The 20,544-nt window shown below is 48.0% G+C and overlaps 1 protein-coding gene across 5 annotated transcripts in view; it reads left to right on the top strand.

Annotated features, from left to right (window-relative positions):
* Nucleotides 1-20,544, top strand: part of PACS1 (phosphofurin acidic cluster sorting protein 1) — a 2,791,059-nt gene that overhangs the window by 1,575,282 nt on the left and 1,195,233 nt on the right. The gene's annotated exons all lie outside the window — the stretch shown is intronic.

Here is a 20,544-nt window from a genome sequence, read left to right as displayed (position 1 = left end):
GGTTATAAAATGTCCAATAAATATAAAAGTTTCAGACAGCTGAACAATACTTCCCATCAGCTGGGCCTCCTCTCTGTCATGGTCACAGGACAAAGGCCAGTATCTATCATCTAAAGGGTCCAAATGGACCCAGTCCTGGCGCCTTTGGTGCCAGGCTCATGAGAAAGTGTGCTCTGCCCACTTTGTGTCTGGGGCACGTGTTACTTCCTCCCCAGCATGCTCCCCACATGCATCCAGGTCGGGCGTGCCCATTGGGAAATATTGGGGTGCACGTGCAGCAGTCTCTGGGAGTGGCAAGATTTAGGTCTACAGGTGTTTGGCAGTAAACCCACTTGGTAGCAGTCTGTACCACACAGATTCACTTGGTAGCTGTGGATGAGCAGTCAGACTTCCCTTAAGAAGAGTTAGGCAGTAAACAGAGTATTCACAATAGGTCAAGAGAACACAGTAGAACAAGTAAACACTGACCAGGGCTTGGTGTAAAAGAGATATAATTATTTATTTAAAACCACATCTAGAAAAACACACAGGCACTAATACTAAGCAATTCAAAAACACGGTCACTAAAAGATATACACAAGAGTGCGACTTGAGTTACCAAGGTAACTCAGTCCAGGGTGCCTAAACCCCCTCCTACACCCCCTGTGGTACCCAGACAGAGTGGCACCACTTTTGGAGGCTTCTGTGGAGATGCCCGCCAAAAAGTGGAACAAAGGGCTCTACTTGGGTTGGAGTCACAGAAGAGAACACAAACGCCATTTTAGAATCGAGTCTTGCCAAAAAATACCAACCAGCAAATTAATATTAATTCAATAAACCGGCAGTATGTTCGAGGATATGAGAATTAAATAATTCAAGTTGGTAGCCTCGAACAATGGGGAAATCCCATAGGAAAATATTCGCGGTCGACTATAAAAAGTAGTTTCCACTGCCACCAGCCAAAACTCGATCAGGGGGGACGGAGACGCGCCCCCTCGACTAACAGACCCCAGGGCAATCGAATTGCCCCGACCAGTACGTCCACAATATGATGGTTTGTACTGGTTTCTATTAATAATTTGGGACTAGTAAAGCTAATGGTGACTTTACATGCCCTGGGAGACAGTAGTCAGTCCCAGGGTATGGAGTCTATGGTGGGGTGTCACTATGACACCCCTGGGTTACTGCACGGAGGGTGCTGTGTAACACACATAGGAAAAACACATGAGACCCTATGGAGTAATGGACCCCACAGCCCATAAAACACATAAGCAGTCAAAGGAACACCGTAAATCATGCCCAAGAGTGGGAGAAAGAGTCTCACTCTTGGCAGGAGGAAAAAAAACAACTCCAGAAATCCAGCAAAGCTGCTGGGGGACTCACTAGGTTAGGAAATTCAGCCTAAAGAGAGAATTCTCCCTAACACTCGAACCGCAGCTTACCTGACTCCAGCAACACCATCGCCGGAAGTGCATTTTACCTGTCTCCTGCAATCCCATCGCCTGCAGCACATCGCATCTTATCTGATTCCCATTGTCATTGGAGTCGAGGCGCATCCTCACCTGTTCCGGGCGTCTAGCTATGCAGGAGCTCTTCTTTTCACCCAGCATCCTCATGGATCCATCCATCCAGTGCTCGCTGGCAGGTCTTCGGATAGCCGCCTCCCGTCTGACGCCACCAGGCCATCCCTGCAAGAGAAAATGACACACATGTTTAGAGTCTGCATAAATATCTTGCGCTGGGTCGCGCAACACATGAGCCTTGCGCTCGACCCAATACCGCGACTCCACGTGGCCATCTTCACACCTATTGGGGAGAGGAAAGACATTACAAGGGGCACGGACAATAATCACAGGAAAAAGACATTGCAAAAGGATACGGACAAAATCATTTTTAAGAACACTTACCTTCAAAGTGGTTCAGCCACAGCTGGTCTGGGCTGCTACGCACACGGACCAGTGAAGCAACTAGGTCCAGCAAAGGTGCCCCTGCTGATGGGAAGCAGGACAGAGAGCTCATCCTCACAAGAAAACATGTGAGACTATATGGGTAAACGCATGCTCACCTCATTCTGGCACAAAGGGTTCGAGGGAAATGACAGTCCAACCACAGCCTTCTCACTGCCTCTCGTATTCTCTCGGGGGCAGTGCCAGCAACCAGATCCGCCTACACTACAGAAGATGGGGAAGAAGTCTGATCCAGGGAGCCAAGTCCAGGGAGGGCTCAACCGTGCCCCAACACCCCCGCAGAGATTGGGTGAGCGTAGTATGGAGAGCGGCTGTCTTGTCTCGGCGAACGTTCGAAATATGGATCCATGCTTTTCTTTCAGTTACTTTTACTGCTTTGGGGGTGCAGTAAGTGACAGTCAACGGTCCAACAAAATGTGGCTCCTTTCACAACCTTGTGAAATTCCAGATCAATATCCTTTCTCCATTGTAGAAGGGTGGCAGTGGTGTAAAAATCTCTTCTCCTTGAATGTCTGTGTCTGATGCTGGGTCGGCAGTCCTGCGTCGGCATTGTCGCACCTGGCGGGATATATATGTGAGTGACTTGGTGAGATCCTGCAGATATACTTTAAACTCCTCACCAAGAAGCTGGGCAGAACCATTGGCATCCAAAATTGTCCGGGCAGGAGTGTGAGGCGCATGCATTATCCTGCCAGTTACAATTTTCTGCTGAGTCGCATGATGATCCATGGTAGGCGAATTGCGGAATGCAAAAAAAGCTAGCGGCAAACAATAGAGCCAATTCTTTCCAAGTGTCACTGAGGACTTGGCAACGCGCTCTTTAAGCAGGCCGTTCATGCGCTCAATGAGTCAGTTTGCTTGAGGTAGTACACTTAGCACAGCTTGTGCTTGATGCCGAGGAGGAATGCAACTTCCTTAAACAGGTAATGGCAAAGTGTTGTCTTTTGTCACCCCCACCCTACCCCCAACCTTGGGAACACTTCATGGACCAAGAATTTTGCAGCAGATTTGGCATCATTGTGAGCACATGGGCCAGCCTCAAGCCAACGTTAAAACTGAAAAGCAACAACAATCATGTACCTATAAGAGGCACATCTATCGTGCATGTCACATAGTCAATATCCAAGTGCCGGAAGGACCCTTCCGAGCGTGGTAATGTTGCCCTGACAGTTCTGAAGGTAGCCCTGCTATAAATTGCTGGCACGTAACTACAGTTGTTTACAAATTCAGTTACTAATTCCTGCAGGTTGGGCACGAACCACTGTTAGTTAATTTCTGCAGCTACATGCTCTATTGATACATGCAGGGTAATGCAACTGGTCCAATGCTTTTTGGAATAGCTTCTGGGGCATTACTGGTTTCCCTGTATTGTTTTGTTGCCACACCCAATCTGTAGGGGTCAATGAGCACCCTCTTTTTCCATAGCTCTTGTTCCTGTTAGGGTGCTCCACCCCGTAGCTCAATTATTTGGATAATGGGCAGCGTGTTGAATGGTTCTACCAGTATAGGCGCCTGCCTCGGCAGTAGCGACATTAAAGGCACATTTTCTCTTTAGTATTGCATAAACTGGATTGTGTTTAATGGTAAATATGCTGCTTTTTTGGCCGCAGAATCTGCTTTATCGTTACATTGTAAAATGAATTATGTGCTGCTGGTATGGGCAGCACATTTTATGATGGCTCATTCCACGGGAAGGGGCAGTCCCTCTGTTAACCGGGATAATAGTTCTGCATGCTGTACGGGGAACCATCGCTCCTTCTGAACTGTCTGCTCACCCAACGGGCCATTACTGAGTGTACTGTGGATGTGACATAAGCTGAATCTGAAAATATGTTTTCCTGCATGCCCTTCTGACCTATTGACAGCTGTAATTAGAGCAGTCATTTGCCTGTAAAAGTAGCCTTGCATTACTGGATCTAGAAGAAAGCTTTGGTAGGCTGGGGCTTGTGTCCTTGTGGCTTCTTTTGAGTGAAGACAACCATCATCACTGTACCAACAGAAATAACTCCTTATAGCTTGGGGTTGCTGAAACTGGTGCATGTGCTAGTGCTTCTTTTAGTTGTAGAAATGACTCCTTCATTTCTGATGTCCGTTTTATGGGACCTTTTGCTTTCTTTGCCTCTTTTAATCCCCTTTGTGAATGTGGAATAATCAAATACCCAGGCCCTGCAATAATTGCACAGGCACAAGAACTGCTGAATCTGCTTTACTGTGTGCAGCTGTGGTGTGCAGTGCATTTATTCTGCTCTCTCTGGAGTTAGCCTTCTAACCTCTACTGATATTATCCAAGTATACCACTTCCTTTTAACAGTACTGGAGCTTTTCCTTATCCATTTTGTACCCTTTCTTTGCGAGTAATATCAGCAGGCTAACTGAATCCTTCCTGCATTGGTCTTCCATGGTGCTGTACACCAGAAGGTCGTTCACATACTGGATGACTGTGTTTTACATTTGCAAATTGCTTATGTCTATTTTAATTACTCTATTGAAAACACTAGGCGACTTGATGTACCTTTGTGGTAAAAGAGTATGCTGGAACTGGGTTGCGCGATAGTTAAACGCTGTGAGATACTGCGAATCTGGATGCAATGGAATGGAGAAAAAGGCATTCTTTAAATCAATTAATTTGCAGCATGTTGTTCCAGTCGGTTTATTGCATAATATTGTAGCTGGGTTTGGCACGAGTGGAAACTCCAACTCCACCACATTGTTGAAGGGGCAGAGATCCTGAATAAACCTCCATGCACCCCCTTTTACTTTCTCAATTGGGTAAATGGCCATGCTGCATGGGGATTCTGATGTTATTCTGTCTTGTTGCCACAGTGCAAGGAGTATCCTATATACCCCCATCTGCTTTGCAAGATAATGGGTATTGTTTAACCCGGCTCCCTGCAATATCCCAACATCATGGGGGCCAATAGTTTATAGTACCTCTGCTACTTGCTTTAAATTTCCCGCAGGTGAGCGGATGCTTTGTTCACCATCTGCATAATGTGGGGGACCGGTCTCTTTTATGTCTATTTGACACGGAATGCATATCTGAAATCACATTTCCCCCCTCCAATTAGCTCTCCGAGAACAACTGTTCATAAGTCACGTCGGTCAGCCTGAGTGTCGGGTCATTACAGAGGACCTTACGCCACTCAGTTTCATCTTCATCTGTCCCACATAGGATTACCATGTCCTTTCATGTGAGTGCTGCCTCTAATTGTATGATGAGCGATGTTCCTGATATAATTTCCTTGTGTACTGCTGGCCTGAACAAACATTCTGTGGCCAGTTGGAATAACTTATGCTTCATCCAGGGAGCCCAGCCTAACAACACCTGTATCCCATAGAAGAAGACATTTGGCGACATGGTGATCGGCGTAAAGTGCTGTGTGCGCAGAATGCCGGTATAATGGGTGCAACTCATGCATAAAAGACGCCATATGTCGAGCATACCATACCCTTCTCCATCAAAGACATTGTCGTTTAGCTTGCTCATTATGTCTCATTATGTCTCTTCCCAATATGTTGATGGGTTTGTCTTTTGAGTACAATAAAGGCACTACGATATGCTGCATGCCTATTGTGTGTGGTAAGTCTTCAGTGATGGGAACCATTACAATTGCCCAAGAAAGCCCTGTGTGTCCATTACTTTGTCCGACAAGGGAAATAGACCATCCTTAACGCAGGACTTTGTGGCTCCTGTGTTTCCTCTTCAGTTTTCACTGATACCTCAGGTTCCTTGTTGAGGTGTTCAGTTACTGAAAGCATTAGGAACACACATGTTCCCTGTGGGCTGCCCTATTGGGGGCATGCCTTGCCCTGACAATGAGAAAGTGTTTCCCCCAAGCACTGATACTCCTGTATAATGTGATGCTGGATTCTGTGTCAGCAATGTACTATACCCTTTGCACATATATTTGTGCTGTGGATATGTAGCTTGCTCCAGCATGCATGCCTGCAGAGTCTGGACGACTGTGGTCCTACAGGTTGCATGGTCTGAGAGGGATGTTTGTATGTGCTGTGGTTGCATTTGTGCCTGTGTTGGCTGCAGTTGTGATTGGGCTGGCTGTGGCTGCCCTTGGGGTTTCATGGGTTGGACATACGTCTACAGCCCCCCTTGGCCATACTGTGGCTGTTGTTGCTGTCCATATGGACACATCCATGCAAAGTGTCCCCTCGGCCCGCATAAAAAAGATGGCCCACCAAATCTGTGCCCGACTCCTCCATACCCAAACCGCGTCCCTCTCTGCAATTATACCTTCCCCTGCCGGTAGTATCCCAGTTGCGGTTGTAGTAACCCCCCCCCCCTGCTGATAGTAACCCTGTTGCTGGTACGCCCCCTGTTGGGTTGGGACTACCCTCCCTGCTTCAGAAATCATTGTTGCGGTAGATGCACACCTCCCTGCGGTGTTCCCCTTAAAGGAAGGCTCTCCCTCGCCCCTCCCAGCTTGGCAGGAGCTACTTTAAACAGGCTGGGGACCAATACGCCCCCTTCCATTGATATTTCTGTTAATTTCTTTTGCACCAGCTTTGACTTTCGTCGCATTGTCCACCATGTCCCTCTCTCTTTTTTCCTTTTACAAAAATGTATGAGTCTGTATTTCTGCCAATCCTTTCACCTCTATCCCCACCATCTTCTCCAGGGATGCCTGCACATTTCAAGGGAGCCCTCAAACCAATATGTGATAGAATATTGGTTTGATTTGATTGATTTTTTATTTTAACATTTGTATCGCGCATACCCGTTGAATAGGGTCCAAGCAGAACAGCATCTAGGCGCAAATGTTAATAAAATCAGTAGTTTGCATCATTATGCTATCCTAAGCTTATTGAGGCTCGGGCAGATTACATAAAAAGATAGGTTTTTAGTTTCCTCTTGAACACGGATAGGGATTTGATCTGTTGAAGGTCCTTGGCTAAAGGATTCCAAGAACGAGGACCAAAGGAAGAGAAACACATATCACCCCAGGTTGTCGTTTTGGTAAAAGGGCCAACCAACAAATTTTGCCCGACTGATCGAAGTAATTGGGTAGGCTGGTGACGTTGGATTTTAGACACTAAGTATGTCAGGGCCAGGCCATGAATGCATCTAAATACCAGACACAGAGTCTTGAACAGAATTCACTGTTGGATTGGGAGCCAATGAAGACTTCTCTTATACTGAGAAACAACCTGACCTCCTTGACAATGTGAAAATCAGTCTAACCGCCCAAGTTCTGTCCCACCTGCAATCTTTGTATTTAGAATTTTTGAACACCCATAAGGAGTGCACTAAAATAATCCAATTTGGAATTTGTCCATATACCAACCACTATTGAACGAGTTTTCTCTGCTATGAGAGGCAGAAGAGGCTCAATCAATTTCAGTTGGTAATATACAGATTTGATTGTCTGATTAACATACACATTGCAGTCTAGATTGGATTGCCAAATGCAACCAAGATTCTTTACTTTGTCAGCAAACAGAAATGGTTAGGGAATCCTTTTGACCATATTTGCCACTTTCCGTTTTGGGCCAAAAACAATAACTACAGTTTTAGATGGATTCAGCTGGAGTTTATTATCCAGCATACAGGTTTTAATTATTTCCGCACACCGTAAAACATGGCCTCGCTGGGTTGTTCAAGCTATACTTAAGTGGTGTATTGTGACGTCCCATGATTGTCATGTCTCTAGTGTCCAGATCGCCTGTATCTGTCGTATATATTCTGCAGGGTCTTCATCTGGTTTAATTTTGCGTGCCAAAATGACCCCTATGTCCGATGTATCTTAGTACTTTCCATACATGGGCAAATAAGTTATTAAACAGCTCACCATTTTGTATGTACCTACTCAATTTTACTCCATTACGACCTGCCTGTTCCCATATCTTGTCACCCATTTCTCCTATTATTGCTGCAAATAGGCTCTTCATGTCGCTTTTCGAGAGCATAAATCCACTTGCCTGGTCCCGCTGTGATAGGTGGCAAACTGTATATTAACCCTTTAAATGCCAGCGACGAGCCGGCTCGTCGGTAAAAACCGCTCCAGGTTGCCACCGATGAGCCGGCTCGTCGGTGGCACTTAAGGGGTTAATGAGCGGGGAAATGCTGGCGGGTTTGGTTGGTGAATACCGCGATTTAAAAAAAAAAACCCATTGGCACTGGGGGTGGAACCTCAATGGCACTTAAGAGGTTAAGTTATCTCTGTCCATGCTCTGCCAAAGTACATACTGAGCCTCTCTCCTACACTTCTGCTGTAGGGTCACCTGTGTTCGTGGCATGGGGTGAGGAGGGTCCGCCTTTTGCTTTAGTTGCTTCTCCCATTCTTCTTACCTGGCTTGGGAGGGTTCGGGATCTGACCCTGCTTGTCCCCTTTTTCTTCCTCCCTGCCTTCATCCTAGTGTTGATCGTCCAACATCTCCCAGCTGCCTGTCCCCACCTCTACATCCTAATCCGTGTCCTCAGAGTTCACTGTGGACCCCCCAGGATCCTCCTACTCTTCTTCCAGGGCGTTCTTTATCGTGTTTGAACGTTATTTTCCCAGACGTCCAGCCACATGGGGTTCCCGCCGCCCCTTCCGCCTCCTCTTTCTGCCGGACCTCCTTCTCATCACACTCTCGGCTGCTCCAAGCATGGTGTCTAGCTGCCGCTGCACACTTTTCTCTATATCGGCCAAAGTATTAGTGACCCTGGGCTCTTACTTTCCCTTCCCTGTCTGTTTTGTTCCTGCTTGGGGAAACACGTCTTGGAATCATGTACCCTGCAGCAGATTTCAGCGTAGGGTACAAGCCATAGGGAGGGGGTGGTGCGGTGGTCTGTACCGCCGTGACACTACCTGTTCGGGCCCCTTTTGCGGTTTCCTCTTTTCTTTCCTCGTATTGTAAGGAACTCATGGTGGCAACAGTAAAAACAGACACTAGTGATCACAGTTCAAGGGTGTTTATTGAACTATTAATGCAGTGTGGAAAAAACACATAAGCTAAACCTATATCTAAGATGGGAGCACGTGTCGACCATCAAATAAAAATAATGCCATCCTAGTGCCGTTGTCAGAATAAAGGGCCTATACCATGAAAAAACTATTGGCAATTCCTTACGCTAAATACAAGAGCGTGTGGGATAGGGTATTCAAATAAAGGAAAAGTGTTCACAAATAAGTTAGGATGCGATTGCCTCAAGGTCTCCCTTCCCCACGTTTTTATCACGGAACAAGGTGGGACTTTGGAGCACAGCACAGCTTGATCCTTCACAGCACGACCTAACCGCTCCAAAGCAGCTATCGGTTCAGATAAGTTTCTTACCTTCGAGGCCTGGTGCTCTCAACAAACAAACATAAAAGTTCTTATTCTATAAACGCGGGTGACGACTTCACCCCTGGGTCCCCCTCTTCCGGGCGCTGACCCCTCTCAAGTCGTGTTCCACAATTTCCGAAACAGGTACTTCCTTAATGAACGTTGGGTGGTGACTTTCCACCCCTGGATCTACCTCGGCTGGGCTCGGACACCAAACAACAAGGGAGACGGTTCACCTCCCTTTGCTTTGCATTGCTTCTCGCTTTCACCAATCTCATACAGAACATCCTTCAGGCTTTTGCCCCTGCTTGTCAACTTCCCTCTTCCGGGTTCACTCTCGCCAAATTTACGAAACCCAGTTTATGTGCTAATTTTTCATCATGTGGGATTCACTTCCCTTGCTTTCTTTATGGTTCTTAGGTGGCTCCACTACAGCCTTCTGGTATCTGTAGTTTCATCAATTGAGTAATCACCACCAACATGCACCCACTTGGTGCCTGACTCTGCTCTGCTGGTTTTCCCCCACAGTTCATATAACATAGTTCTTTGTTTGTTCAACCACTTTGCTACATTTCGTTCAACACTGTTCTGCTTCTTATCGATATCCTCTCGACTCGTGGGCTGTGATTAACCACTTTGTTTCAGTCAAGGCATCTCTCACCGGCTTGGTTATCAGCAGAGGATGGTCTATCATTCCGTTGACATCTGTTGCAGTACACGCTGGCAATTGTTCGCAGACTTAGGTTTCCTTCGGCGGAGCTGCCACAGACCTTGGTCGGAAAGCACAAGGTCGGCTCTCCCCTTGTCATAGTTTCTGTCTGCGCCGTCTTTCTCCTCCTTTTCAACTGCTGTGCTGAGTTGGTATTTACATTGTGCTGTCTGACTTGCTCGTACCTTCCTGTTGTGCTCAACCTTTTATCCCTGTGGGGAAGGGAAAGGGCCGTCGGGTATATGGATTAGGGTCAATTGCATGACTTTGCCTGACCATTGCTTTGGGACATGTCAGGTAAATGGCTCTGGTGTTAGTCTGTTGTCTTTTGTGTTGTGCGTAAGTGTTCATGTGGAAAAAGGGGGCGCAGTGTTTTGGAATATCCTACATGGTAGGATGTGGAAAGGGTGTTGGAAGAAGGGGGATACTGGGTCTCACCCGTCGGTGTCCCACTCCCCAAGGACACCCATCCAGGTGATCCTCCCCCACTGGTCCACTCCCAGGGACTGGATACAATAGCAATGGCTGTGTCCTTGCCACCTGGATGACAGATCCCCAGGGACTAGCTAGGGAGACACCAAGAGGTTTCTCATAAAACCCTTCAGCCATGCGATGTAGCCACATTTTTTTCACAAGGGAACCGGGAAAGAAAATCTACATTTCCTTGGTCTTTTCCATTTCAGTGTTCCACAGTGAAACAATAAGGTTGTAGGTGTAGGAACCATTGCATGACTCTAGGGTTGGAGTCGTTGCGTTAGCTAATCCATACTAGGGATGATTGGTATGTATCGAGTGTGAACTTCCGTCCTAATAGGTAATACCTAAAATGGATAATGGCCCACTTGATGGCCAGGGCCTCCAGTTCCAACACGGAATAGTTATTTTCTTGTTTGAACAACTTGCGGCTGGTGAACCGTATGGAATGTTCTAATCCATCGCAAACCTGAGATAGGACAGCTTCTAACCCTGTAAGGGAGGCATCTGTCTGTAAGACAAACTCCTTAGAGAAGTTGACTACATTTAGGCTTGGGTTCTGACACAGCGATTGCTTTAAGGTGTTATAACATATCTCGTCCTCGTCATTCCAATGAGGTTTCTGGGGTTTGGCATTCTTAAGCTTTTTGTCAGCCGGGCTGTTTTATCTGAAATGTTGGGGATGAATCTTCAGTAGTACCCTATTAACCCGAAAAAAGCTTCAAGATCTCTTTTGGTTTTGGGAGTTGGTGTATCCAAGACACCTTTTACCTTCTCATGTTGTGGTTGTACATTCCCGTTCCCTACGAAGAAGCCAAGATATTTTACGGCTGATTGGGCCAATCTGCACTTAGCTGGATTAGCAGTAAGGCCAGCGTTTCTGAGAATTTTCATGATGGTATAAAGATGGAAGAGATGGTCCTCCCAGGTTTTGCTATAAATGACAATATTGTCAACATAAGCTCCACAGAAATCAGAATAGGGTTGAATGATTTTATCAATGAGGCGCTGGAAAGTGGCTGGCGCACTGTGTAGACCGAAAGGTAAGACTTTAAATTGGAATAATCCCAAGGGCGTTAAAAACAGTCTTTTCCTTATCTGGTCCATAGACTGGAACTTGCCAGTATCCCTTGGTTAAATCTAGGGTAGATATAAAGGTGGCTGATCCGAGTTTATCAATTAAGTCATCAATGCATGGCATGGGATAGGCATCAAAATCTGATTTGGCATTAACTTGACGGACGTCAATACAGAGTCTCCAGGAACGTCCAGGTTTCGTGACCGGCATGATAGGAGAGGACCATGGACTTGAGGATGGCTCAATAATGATGGCTCTCAACATTTTGTTGACTTCCTCGGTCACTCTCTGCTTAAAGGCTTTTGGGAGTCAGTCGATATGGCTTTAAGTGTACCACTTTACCCTTAGGTGTTAAGATATAGTGGTATGTATTCTTTACTCTCCCTGGTTTTTCTGAGAATACATCAGGGAAATTAAATTAATACAGCCTTTAGAACTTGTTGGTGTTGAGCAGATAACTCGAATTTAATAAATCAAAGTTATCCATATCATTGGGGACCAGAAAGGGTAGTACTTTGGCATGGGCGGCCAACGGGTTCTCTTTGATATGATATGTCATTTATAACGCGCCTATACACAAGTGTTTCAACTCTTTCAAGAGATTTACGTGATCTAATTGGATTTTCTGTTTCCTATATAGTTGGGCTACTCTATAAGTATAGGTTCCCGTTCTTTCTCTTTCATAAGGTCAGTGCCATTTGGATACCAGTTTGTTCTGAGGTTGGTAGGAGGACTAGTACTTTCTGTCCTATGGAGAATGATCTTAAACTTACTTTCTTGTCATAAGTGGCCTTTTGTTGGCTTTGAGCTTTCTCCATGTGAGTGCAAACAAAATCTTGGGCCAACTTCATATGCTCTAGCACTCAGGTGGCTGTTTGCGAGTTGGGAATAGGGGCCTGTTAGGGAGAATTCTCTGTTAAGGCTAATTTCCCAAACCTAGTGAGTCCCCCTGCAGCTTTGCTGGATTTCGTGGGTTTATTTTTTCTCCTGCTAAGAGTGAGACTCTTTTTTTTCTCTCACTCTTAGGGCCTCATTACGACCCCAGCGCTAAACCATGATGATATTAGCACCATGGTCCATGCCGGGGTCCGACATGGTGAATAGCGGAATTATCGCTCCATTCCAAGGTTGGCGGGGCGGTTATTCCCCATTCACCGTGGGCCCTTCCCCATTTTTGGCCCATAGGGCTCAATGGGATTGGGGAAGGCGCTAATTACGGCACCGTAAATTAGGGTGCCGTAATTAGCTCCTAGGTCTCTTTGCGGGTTGGTTTTTTAACGCCTGCTAAAAGCAGGCATTAAAGTGCAACCCGCAAAGGGACCCACCTTTTACAGCGCCGTTAACCCCTTAACGCCTGGGTCGTAATGAGGCCCTTAGACATGATTTGAGTTATCCTTTGACTTTGTAAGGTTTTTTATGGGCTATGGGGTCTTTTACTCCATAGGGTTTCATGTGGTTTTTGGTAAGTGTTACACAGCATCCCCTGTGCAGTAACACAGAGGTGTCATAGTGACCCCCAAACATAGACTCCATACCCTGGCACTGACTACTGTCTCCCAGGACATGTAAAGTCACCATTGGCTTTATTAGTCCAAATTTGTGAACAGAACCAGTACAAACCATCATATTGTGGAAGTACTGGAAGGGGTTAATTAGATTACCCCTGGGTCTGTTTTCGAGGGGGCACTGTGCAGTCCCCCCTTGTCGAGTTTCTGGCTGGTGGCAGTGGTTACCACGCAAAATATTCCTTAAGAATATTTACTATGCGATTTTCCCATTCATTTTAAACGCACCACTTTTTGGTGCAATGTTAAAGATACCGCTGGGTTATTTATTTAATATTTATTCCCCGGTTGGGTCTTTTTCGCCAGGACTCGGTTTTAAAATGGCGTTTGTGTTCGCCTCTGTAACTCCAACCCAAGAAGAACCCTTTGTTCCACCTTTTGGCGGGCTTCTCCACAGTAGCCGCTAAAAGTGGTGCCACTCTGTCTGGGTATACAGGATGTGTGGGAGGGGGGTTTAGGCACCCTGGACTGAGTTGCCTCGGCAACTCAAGTCGCACTCTTGTGTGATTGGCCAGGTGGCTCACCACTTAGCATGTTTGAGTGACAGCTAGGACTGATGAATGGGGGTTTTCTGCATAAAAGCAGGGCTTTGGGGACTGGGACTTCAGACGTCGCCACAGGACCAAAGAATCCGAAGAGGGAGAAGCTGAGCCGACCTGCAACGACGACACCACCGGTGGAGCCCTGCTGAACCGACTCACCACTTCTTCCAACGACAGAGGTGATTTTCATCCCGAAGAGTTTTCTTCCTTTGACTGGTAAGGATAACCAGTTTGCCCGCCTTTTCGCCTCCCCAGAGCATCTCGTGGCCGCCTTGCCTGTGGCAAGCACCCCAGCAACCGGGATACCACGTTTTACCACTACCACGAATAAAAGGGTAGACCTTTTAACCAGGGAACTCCGCGGCTGGTTTCTTCCCTGGCAGTGCAACGACGTTCAGCTTTCCTCCACGCCGAGATCTTCTCTTCCTCTGGACGACGCCGTGACTTGCACTCGCTGCCAGGAACAACTGCCCCCGCTGGAGGATTCTCCCCACTTTCAAGGTACTGTGTCCGCCTGGCCCCCCTCGCAATGGTCTGTGTGGGGTGTCTCGTAAATCCTCAACTTACCACTTGGGTTGGCGCTAGGCTGGCTAACTGGACTTTTCTGAGCTGAACTAATTCCTTTTTAAACTCTCTGCAAGACTTTTCAAGCCTTTTAAACTGTGGGATCCTGGGCGCATTGGTGTTCTACTCTCTCTAAGAGGGAGCCGGGCCTCTGAACTTTTTGCTCACAAGTAGACTTTGACTTTCCTGCCTTGCTGAGTGCTTCTAAAGTATTGTGTTGTGTGCTTTTCTAATTTCTGCCTTTCCCTCCTTTTTTTGATAACTAAAGATGGAACTCCAATAAGTTAAGTGCTCACCTCTGTCTGAAAATAAGTGGTGTTAACTAAGACTTGTCTAATAAGGGATGTATATATATTAATAGTGACTGTGTTTTTGAACTTGCTTACAATAATAGTGCTGGAGTGTTTCTAAGTGTGTCGTTAAATAAATAATTATATACTTGATACCAAAGCTCTGGTCAGTGTTTGCTTGTGCTACTGTATTTTGGTACCTATCTTGTATACTCTATATAATGTCTAACTCTTCTTGAGAGAAGTCTGGCTGCTCAGCCACAGCTACCAGGTAAATCTGGGTGGTACAAACTGCTACCAATTGGGTTTACTGCCAACACCTGTAGCCTTAAGCCTTTTGCAGTGGTTCCTAAGGGAACTGCACAGGTTTCTGCCTAACAGGGCCTTATCTCGTTCTTCCCAGGTTTCCCGGATCATGTTGAGGACATCTCTCGGCACTCTTCCGTATAGCAATTCAAAGGGAGAGAAACCTGTAGAGGCTTGGGAGGGGGGGGGGTCTTCTCACTGCAAATAGTGCCCATGAAATCATGCGGTCCCAGTCTTTCCCATCCTTATGAGTTTTCCCAAAAATACTTTTTACGGTCTTATTGAATCTCTCTACCATGCCATCGGTTTGGGGATGGTACATGGAAGTTTGCAAAGGTGATAATGTGGAGTAACTCTTTGTACTCTTACATCCCGTCCCCTTTCCACCATAATGTATGGGCGTCCCTCGCGAGGGACGGGAGACGGATCCTTTTTTCTCCAGAACAATAGTCTTCCCCCTTTAAATTTAGAGGGGTGTGGGGGCGTGGCCCTGGGAGCATGCGCTCACCTGACTCCGCCCACTGGTACCACTCCGCATTCCTCTTTTCTGCGTTGACGGGAACGGGCTGAATTCACCAGCGCTCCTGGGTTTGGCTTCGGCCATTTAATACCTCGCGCTCTTCCCCAGATATTCTTTTATCTTTGTCTTTTTCTTTTCAATTAGGTACTAGGTCCTCCGACGCCACGCTCCTCCCCGGCGCATGTCGACTTCAGCCGTCTTCCAGCCTGCGAGGGGCTCTTCCCTACATCTGACCCCCATGCCCTTTGCCTCTGCTGCCTTGGACCCGTGCATGGCTGGGAAGGTTGTTCTGCATGCAACGCACTGCCTCCACGGGCACCGACGAACAGGCTAGCTAGGTGGAGGGAGCTCTTCCAGAAGTCATTTCCGGAGGGCCTAAAGGACTTCATCAAATATCGCTCGAGGCTGAAGGAAAGGCCTCTATTCACCATTGCAGCCCGTAAAGGAGACTCCTTCCCAGGGAAGCGCCCGACCGGGAGCAACCTTTTCAGTTTTAGCACCAGCACACACACCGAGGCTAGTCCAGCTACCGGCCTCACCGCTGAGGGCTCTCTAGATCTTTCCCGGATCAGCGCTGAGGGACTGCAAGGTTCTTTTACCAAGGTTACTTCCAAGGGGCAACGCCATAGTACCGGCATCATGTCAGAGGGGGCGCCTTTACACAGCACTACTGGCAGCTCTGCCGAGGGCAATATGCCTTCCAGGTCATGGCCTGAGGTGCGTGATAGGCCTTTTGTTCCAACACCAAGCATCTAGGCTGGGGCTGGTTCTAGCGAGCCAGGCAACACAACTTCGGCACGCAGCACGACAAAATAGCCTCTGCTCCTGACATGATGGGCGTTCATCTGATAACCCCTTGTTAGGCAGAACCCTGTGCAGTTCCCTTAGGGACCACTGCAAAAGGCTTAGGACTACAGGTGTTGGCAGTAAACCCAATTGGTAGCAGTCTGTACCACCCAGATTTACCTGGTAGCTGTGGCTGAGCAGCCAGACTTCTCTCAAGAAGAGTTAGACAGTATATAGAGTATACAAAATAGGTACAGAGATACAGTAGCACAAGAAAACACTGACCAGAGCTTGGGTATAAAAGTATATAATTATTTATTTAAAAACACACTTGTAAAATACGCTAACACTAATATGGCAAGCAAGTTCAAACACAGTCACTATCAATATATATACATCCCTGATTACTTATTGAACAAGTGTTAGTTAAAACACCACTTATTTGCAGACAGAGGTGAGCGCTTAACCTAAGATGGCACTCCAATAAGTTAGTTAAAAAGGGAGGGAAAAAGGCAGAATTATGAAAGTACACAATACCAACACTTTAAAAAGAACCACAGCAAGTCAGAAAGGCAGAGTCTACTGTTAGAGCAAGAAAGTTCATAGGCCAGGCCCACTCTGGGAGATAGCAAGGCAGAATGTGTCCAAGATCACCCAGTTGAATAATACTTTAAAAAGTCTTTGCAGATAGTTCAAAAAGGGTTGGATCAGTTCAGAAAAAGTTAGTTAGCTGGTCCCAAGTCACCCCAGGATAGAGAGTCAAGGATCTACGGGACACCTTGAACAGTCTGTTGCAAGGGAGACCATGCGGCACACAGTACCTGAAATGGTGAGAAAGCTCCAGCGGGGGCAGTTGTTCCTGGTAGCGGGTGCAAGTCGGTGCTTCGTCCAGGGGAAGAGAACATCTCGACGTGGAGGAAAGCTGGAGGTTGTTGCACTGCTAGGGAAGAAACCAGCTGTGGAGTTTCCCGGTTAAAAGGTACTACCCTTTTATTTGCGGTAGTGGTGAAGCGTGGCTATCTGGTCGCTGGGGTGCTTGGCACGGGCGATTCGACCACGAGACGATCCAGGAAGGTGAAAAGAGGGCGAACTGGTTATCCCCACCAGTTCAGAGGAAGAAGACTCCCTGGGATGAAGATCTTCTCTGTCGTTGGGAAGTGGTGAGACGGTTCAGCAGGGCTCCACCGGTGGTGTCGTTGTTGCAGGTCGGCTCCGCTTCTCCCTCTTCGGATTCTTTGGTCCTCTGGCGACTTCTGAAGTTCAAGTCCCCAAAGCTCTGCTTTTATGCAGAAAACCCCCATTAATCAGTCCTAGCTGTCACTCAAACATGCTAAGTGGTGAGCCGGGCAGGTCAGCACTGGGCCAATCACACAAGAGTGCGACTTGAGTTGCCGAGGCAACTCAGTCCAGGGTGCCTAAACCCCCCTCCCACACATCCTGTAGACCCAGACAGAGTGGCACCACTTTTGGAGGCTTCTGTGCAGAAGCCCGCCAAAAAGTGGGACAAAGGGCTCGACTTGGGTTAGAGTTACAAAAGCGAACACAGACGCCATTTTGGCAATGAGTTCTGGCAAAAAGACCCAACCGGGGAATAAATATTAAATAAATAACCCGCCGGTATCTTTAACATTGCACCAAAAATACATGAAACCCTATGGAATAAAAAAACCCACAGCCCATAAAACACATTACAAAGTCAAAGGATATCTCAAATCATGTCTTAAGAGTGGGAGAAAAAGAGTCTCACTCTTAGCAGGAGAAAAAAAACCCCAAAAATCCAGCAAAGCTGCTGGGGCACTCGCTAGGTTTGGGAAATTAGCCTTAACAGAGAATTCTCCCTAACACCTCTCTTGCGGAGCGGGTGGAGGAAAGAGCCACAAAGTGGGTCTGGTGTCAACCAGGTGCGTGGCCTACAGTTCATCCATCAGCAGCACAGCGCAGGGCAGGTTTCCCCTGCACCCCAGGCAGAGTGTTTTCCCCCGGCCTGAATTGCCCTTAGCCACTCCATCAGTATCACCTGCCACCTCTCCAGCCTACGAAGACAGGTTCTTCTAAAAGTTCCTAGGGCTGATGCAAACTCCCCAGATGGGGGCCATCCTCTGGGATGCCATCAGGGACATGCTTTCCCAGGTCCCCCCACCAAAACCCATAGTCATTCCTCCTGTGGCTCCAGTGCTGCAGGCCCAAGTGCAGCCACCGCTGCCCCAGCCGGCTCCTCCGATTCCGGCTTCCCTGCCTCCCGCAGTACAGGCTCCACAACACCCTCCTCAGCAGCCACCGGCTCCGGTATCCACACCGCAGCCCATGGTGCCCAGCACCCCTCCACCAGTGCTGGAACTTCCGAGCACTCTGGTGGACACTGATGAGGAGGAGGACCCCGACACGCCATCTTCAACCAGGGCCTTCCACGAACGCCTTGCAGGTTTGGCAGAATATTTGGGCCTTCCTCAGCCTGAGGTAGAGCTGCCCGAGGAGGGGTGTCTTGGCAGAAGTCATCACCCTAAAACCCCTTACCAGTACGGGGGTCCCGATGCCGAAGGACGTAGTTGCCCTGCCCAAGAAGGGGTGGCTCAAGCCGCACTCGGCCCAACCTGTCAATCGGCGCCTCAATGCCAATTACAGGCAGATGGAAGGGGATACACTCTTGCTTTCGGCGCACCCTCAACTGCATTCTTCCGTGATCGCTGTGGCGTCACTCTACTCTAAGCATCAGTCGTCCTCAGGCCACCTCGTCCTCGACAATGCTAGGCAAGGAGGAGAGGATCTTGGAGGCGTACTGGAAAAAGCTGTATTCTGCCTCCTTGCACATGCGTCAAGCCAATGCGGATGCCATGCTGCCAGCCATTAACCAAAGGTTCTGGTGGGAAATTGAGGGCTTCTTCCCAGAACTTCTGCCGCACAGCCAAGCGCACTTCAAGGCAGGCCTAGGAGAAGACAGGATGGTAGCGCAGGACATTATGGAGTCCACCGTGGCCCACATCGATACCTCTGGACGGGCTATCTGCAACACCACAGACATGGGAGGGACGGCCTGGCTCCGGGCTACTAAGTTTAACCCTGACGTCCAGGAACGCATATTGGACCTTCCATTCGAGGGTAGTGACCTCTTTCACTCCAACACGGATGAAAGATTAGATAAAAAGAACAGCTTGCAAATGGCGAAATCTTTATCTATTCTTACAAAGGCCACACCAAAGGCCTACACCCAGTCACAGTAACGCTCTGACAAGGGGCAGGCCTTTGGCGGTTTCTGGAGCTTTCAAGAACAAAGGTCCAGGCAACCTGACAGCTCTCCGAGTGAACACCGGAATAAACAACAAAAGGGGGAGCAGGGGATTTTTCCAATCCCCATCATCAGCAACAGCCTCAGAGGGAAACCAGGCATGACACGCCCCTTCGGGTCCACCTGTCTCCGGTGGGGGGCAGGCTTGCCTTTCACGTGCAATTTTAGCGCCAGAATTTTTTGGACCCCTGGATCCTCTCCGTAGTCTCCACGGGGGCGCCCCTACCGGTACCTTCCCCTCCTCCCTCCTCCCCTCCTCTCCCACAGCTTGCGACAGCAACTCTGTTGGCGGAGATCCGGTCGCTTGTCGAGAGCCAGGCTGTGGAAGAAGTCCCAACCCCCCAGCGAGGCTTGGGCTTTTATTCCAGGATTTTCGCCATGAGGAACAACCACCAGGCTGGCCTGAGAGTTGTTGGACCTTTCCACCCTCAACCTCTCCCTTCCTCTGGAAAAATTCAAGATGGTTACGTCAGCACTTATTGCGGCAACACTGGACAGGGGAGACTGGATGTGCTCCCTGGATTTGAATGACGCGTACATACACGTCCCGATTTGGCAGCCGCATCAGTCCTTGCTGCGGTTCAGCATGCAACTATTCTTGCTCCTCCTAGATTTAAGACAGCTAAATTTGGGGGCACCACCCTTGATGTCCAGGGCCCCCTCCTCTGGAACGCCCTACTTGCTGGGATACGACAGATATAAAATTATCCTCTTTTTTAAGCAAGCCATAAAGACTCACCTTTTTAAACTGGAATAACTCTCCTACGGCCTCTCTCTCCTCCTGCTAGTCTTCTTGTTGTGCGTCTTGTCCTTGTTTCTTGTGCGCCCTGAGGCCTACGGGTATGTGGCGCATAATAAGAATTAAAATAAATAAATCATGGGCTGCCATTTTCAATACAAGATACTACCCTTTGGCCTCAACTCAGCCCCCAGGGTGTTTACCATGTTGATGAATGGAGTGGCAGCCCTCTTTAGGGCCCAGGGCCACCATATCTACCTATACCTGGACGACTGGCTCACCCGGGCTACATTTCTGGAAGCGGTTCACCACACCTCCTAAGCACTGATGAATACACTCCACGACCTTGGGTTCAATATCAATAAGTCTCAGCTGCAGCCCACGCAGACCCTGACCTTCCTGGGCCTCATCTGGGACACACGCTCTGTGAGAGTCTTTCCCTCAGAGGACATGTTGGCGGCCATCAAGAAAGCCACCTC

The sequence above is a fragment of the Ambystoma mexicanum genome, chromosome 2p (assembly GCF_040938575.1).
Source record: "Ambystoma mexicanum isolate Mex_15411 chromosome 2p, UKY_AmexF1_1, whole genome shotgun sequence".
In the NCBI taxonomy this organism is placed as follows: Eukaryota; Metazoa; Chordata; class Amphibia; order Caudata; family Ambystomatidae; genus Ambystoma; species Ambystoma mexicanum.
Note: the sequence above shows the minus strand (reverse complement) of the source record. Positions and strands in the feature narration are given on the sequence as shown.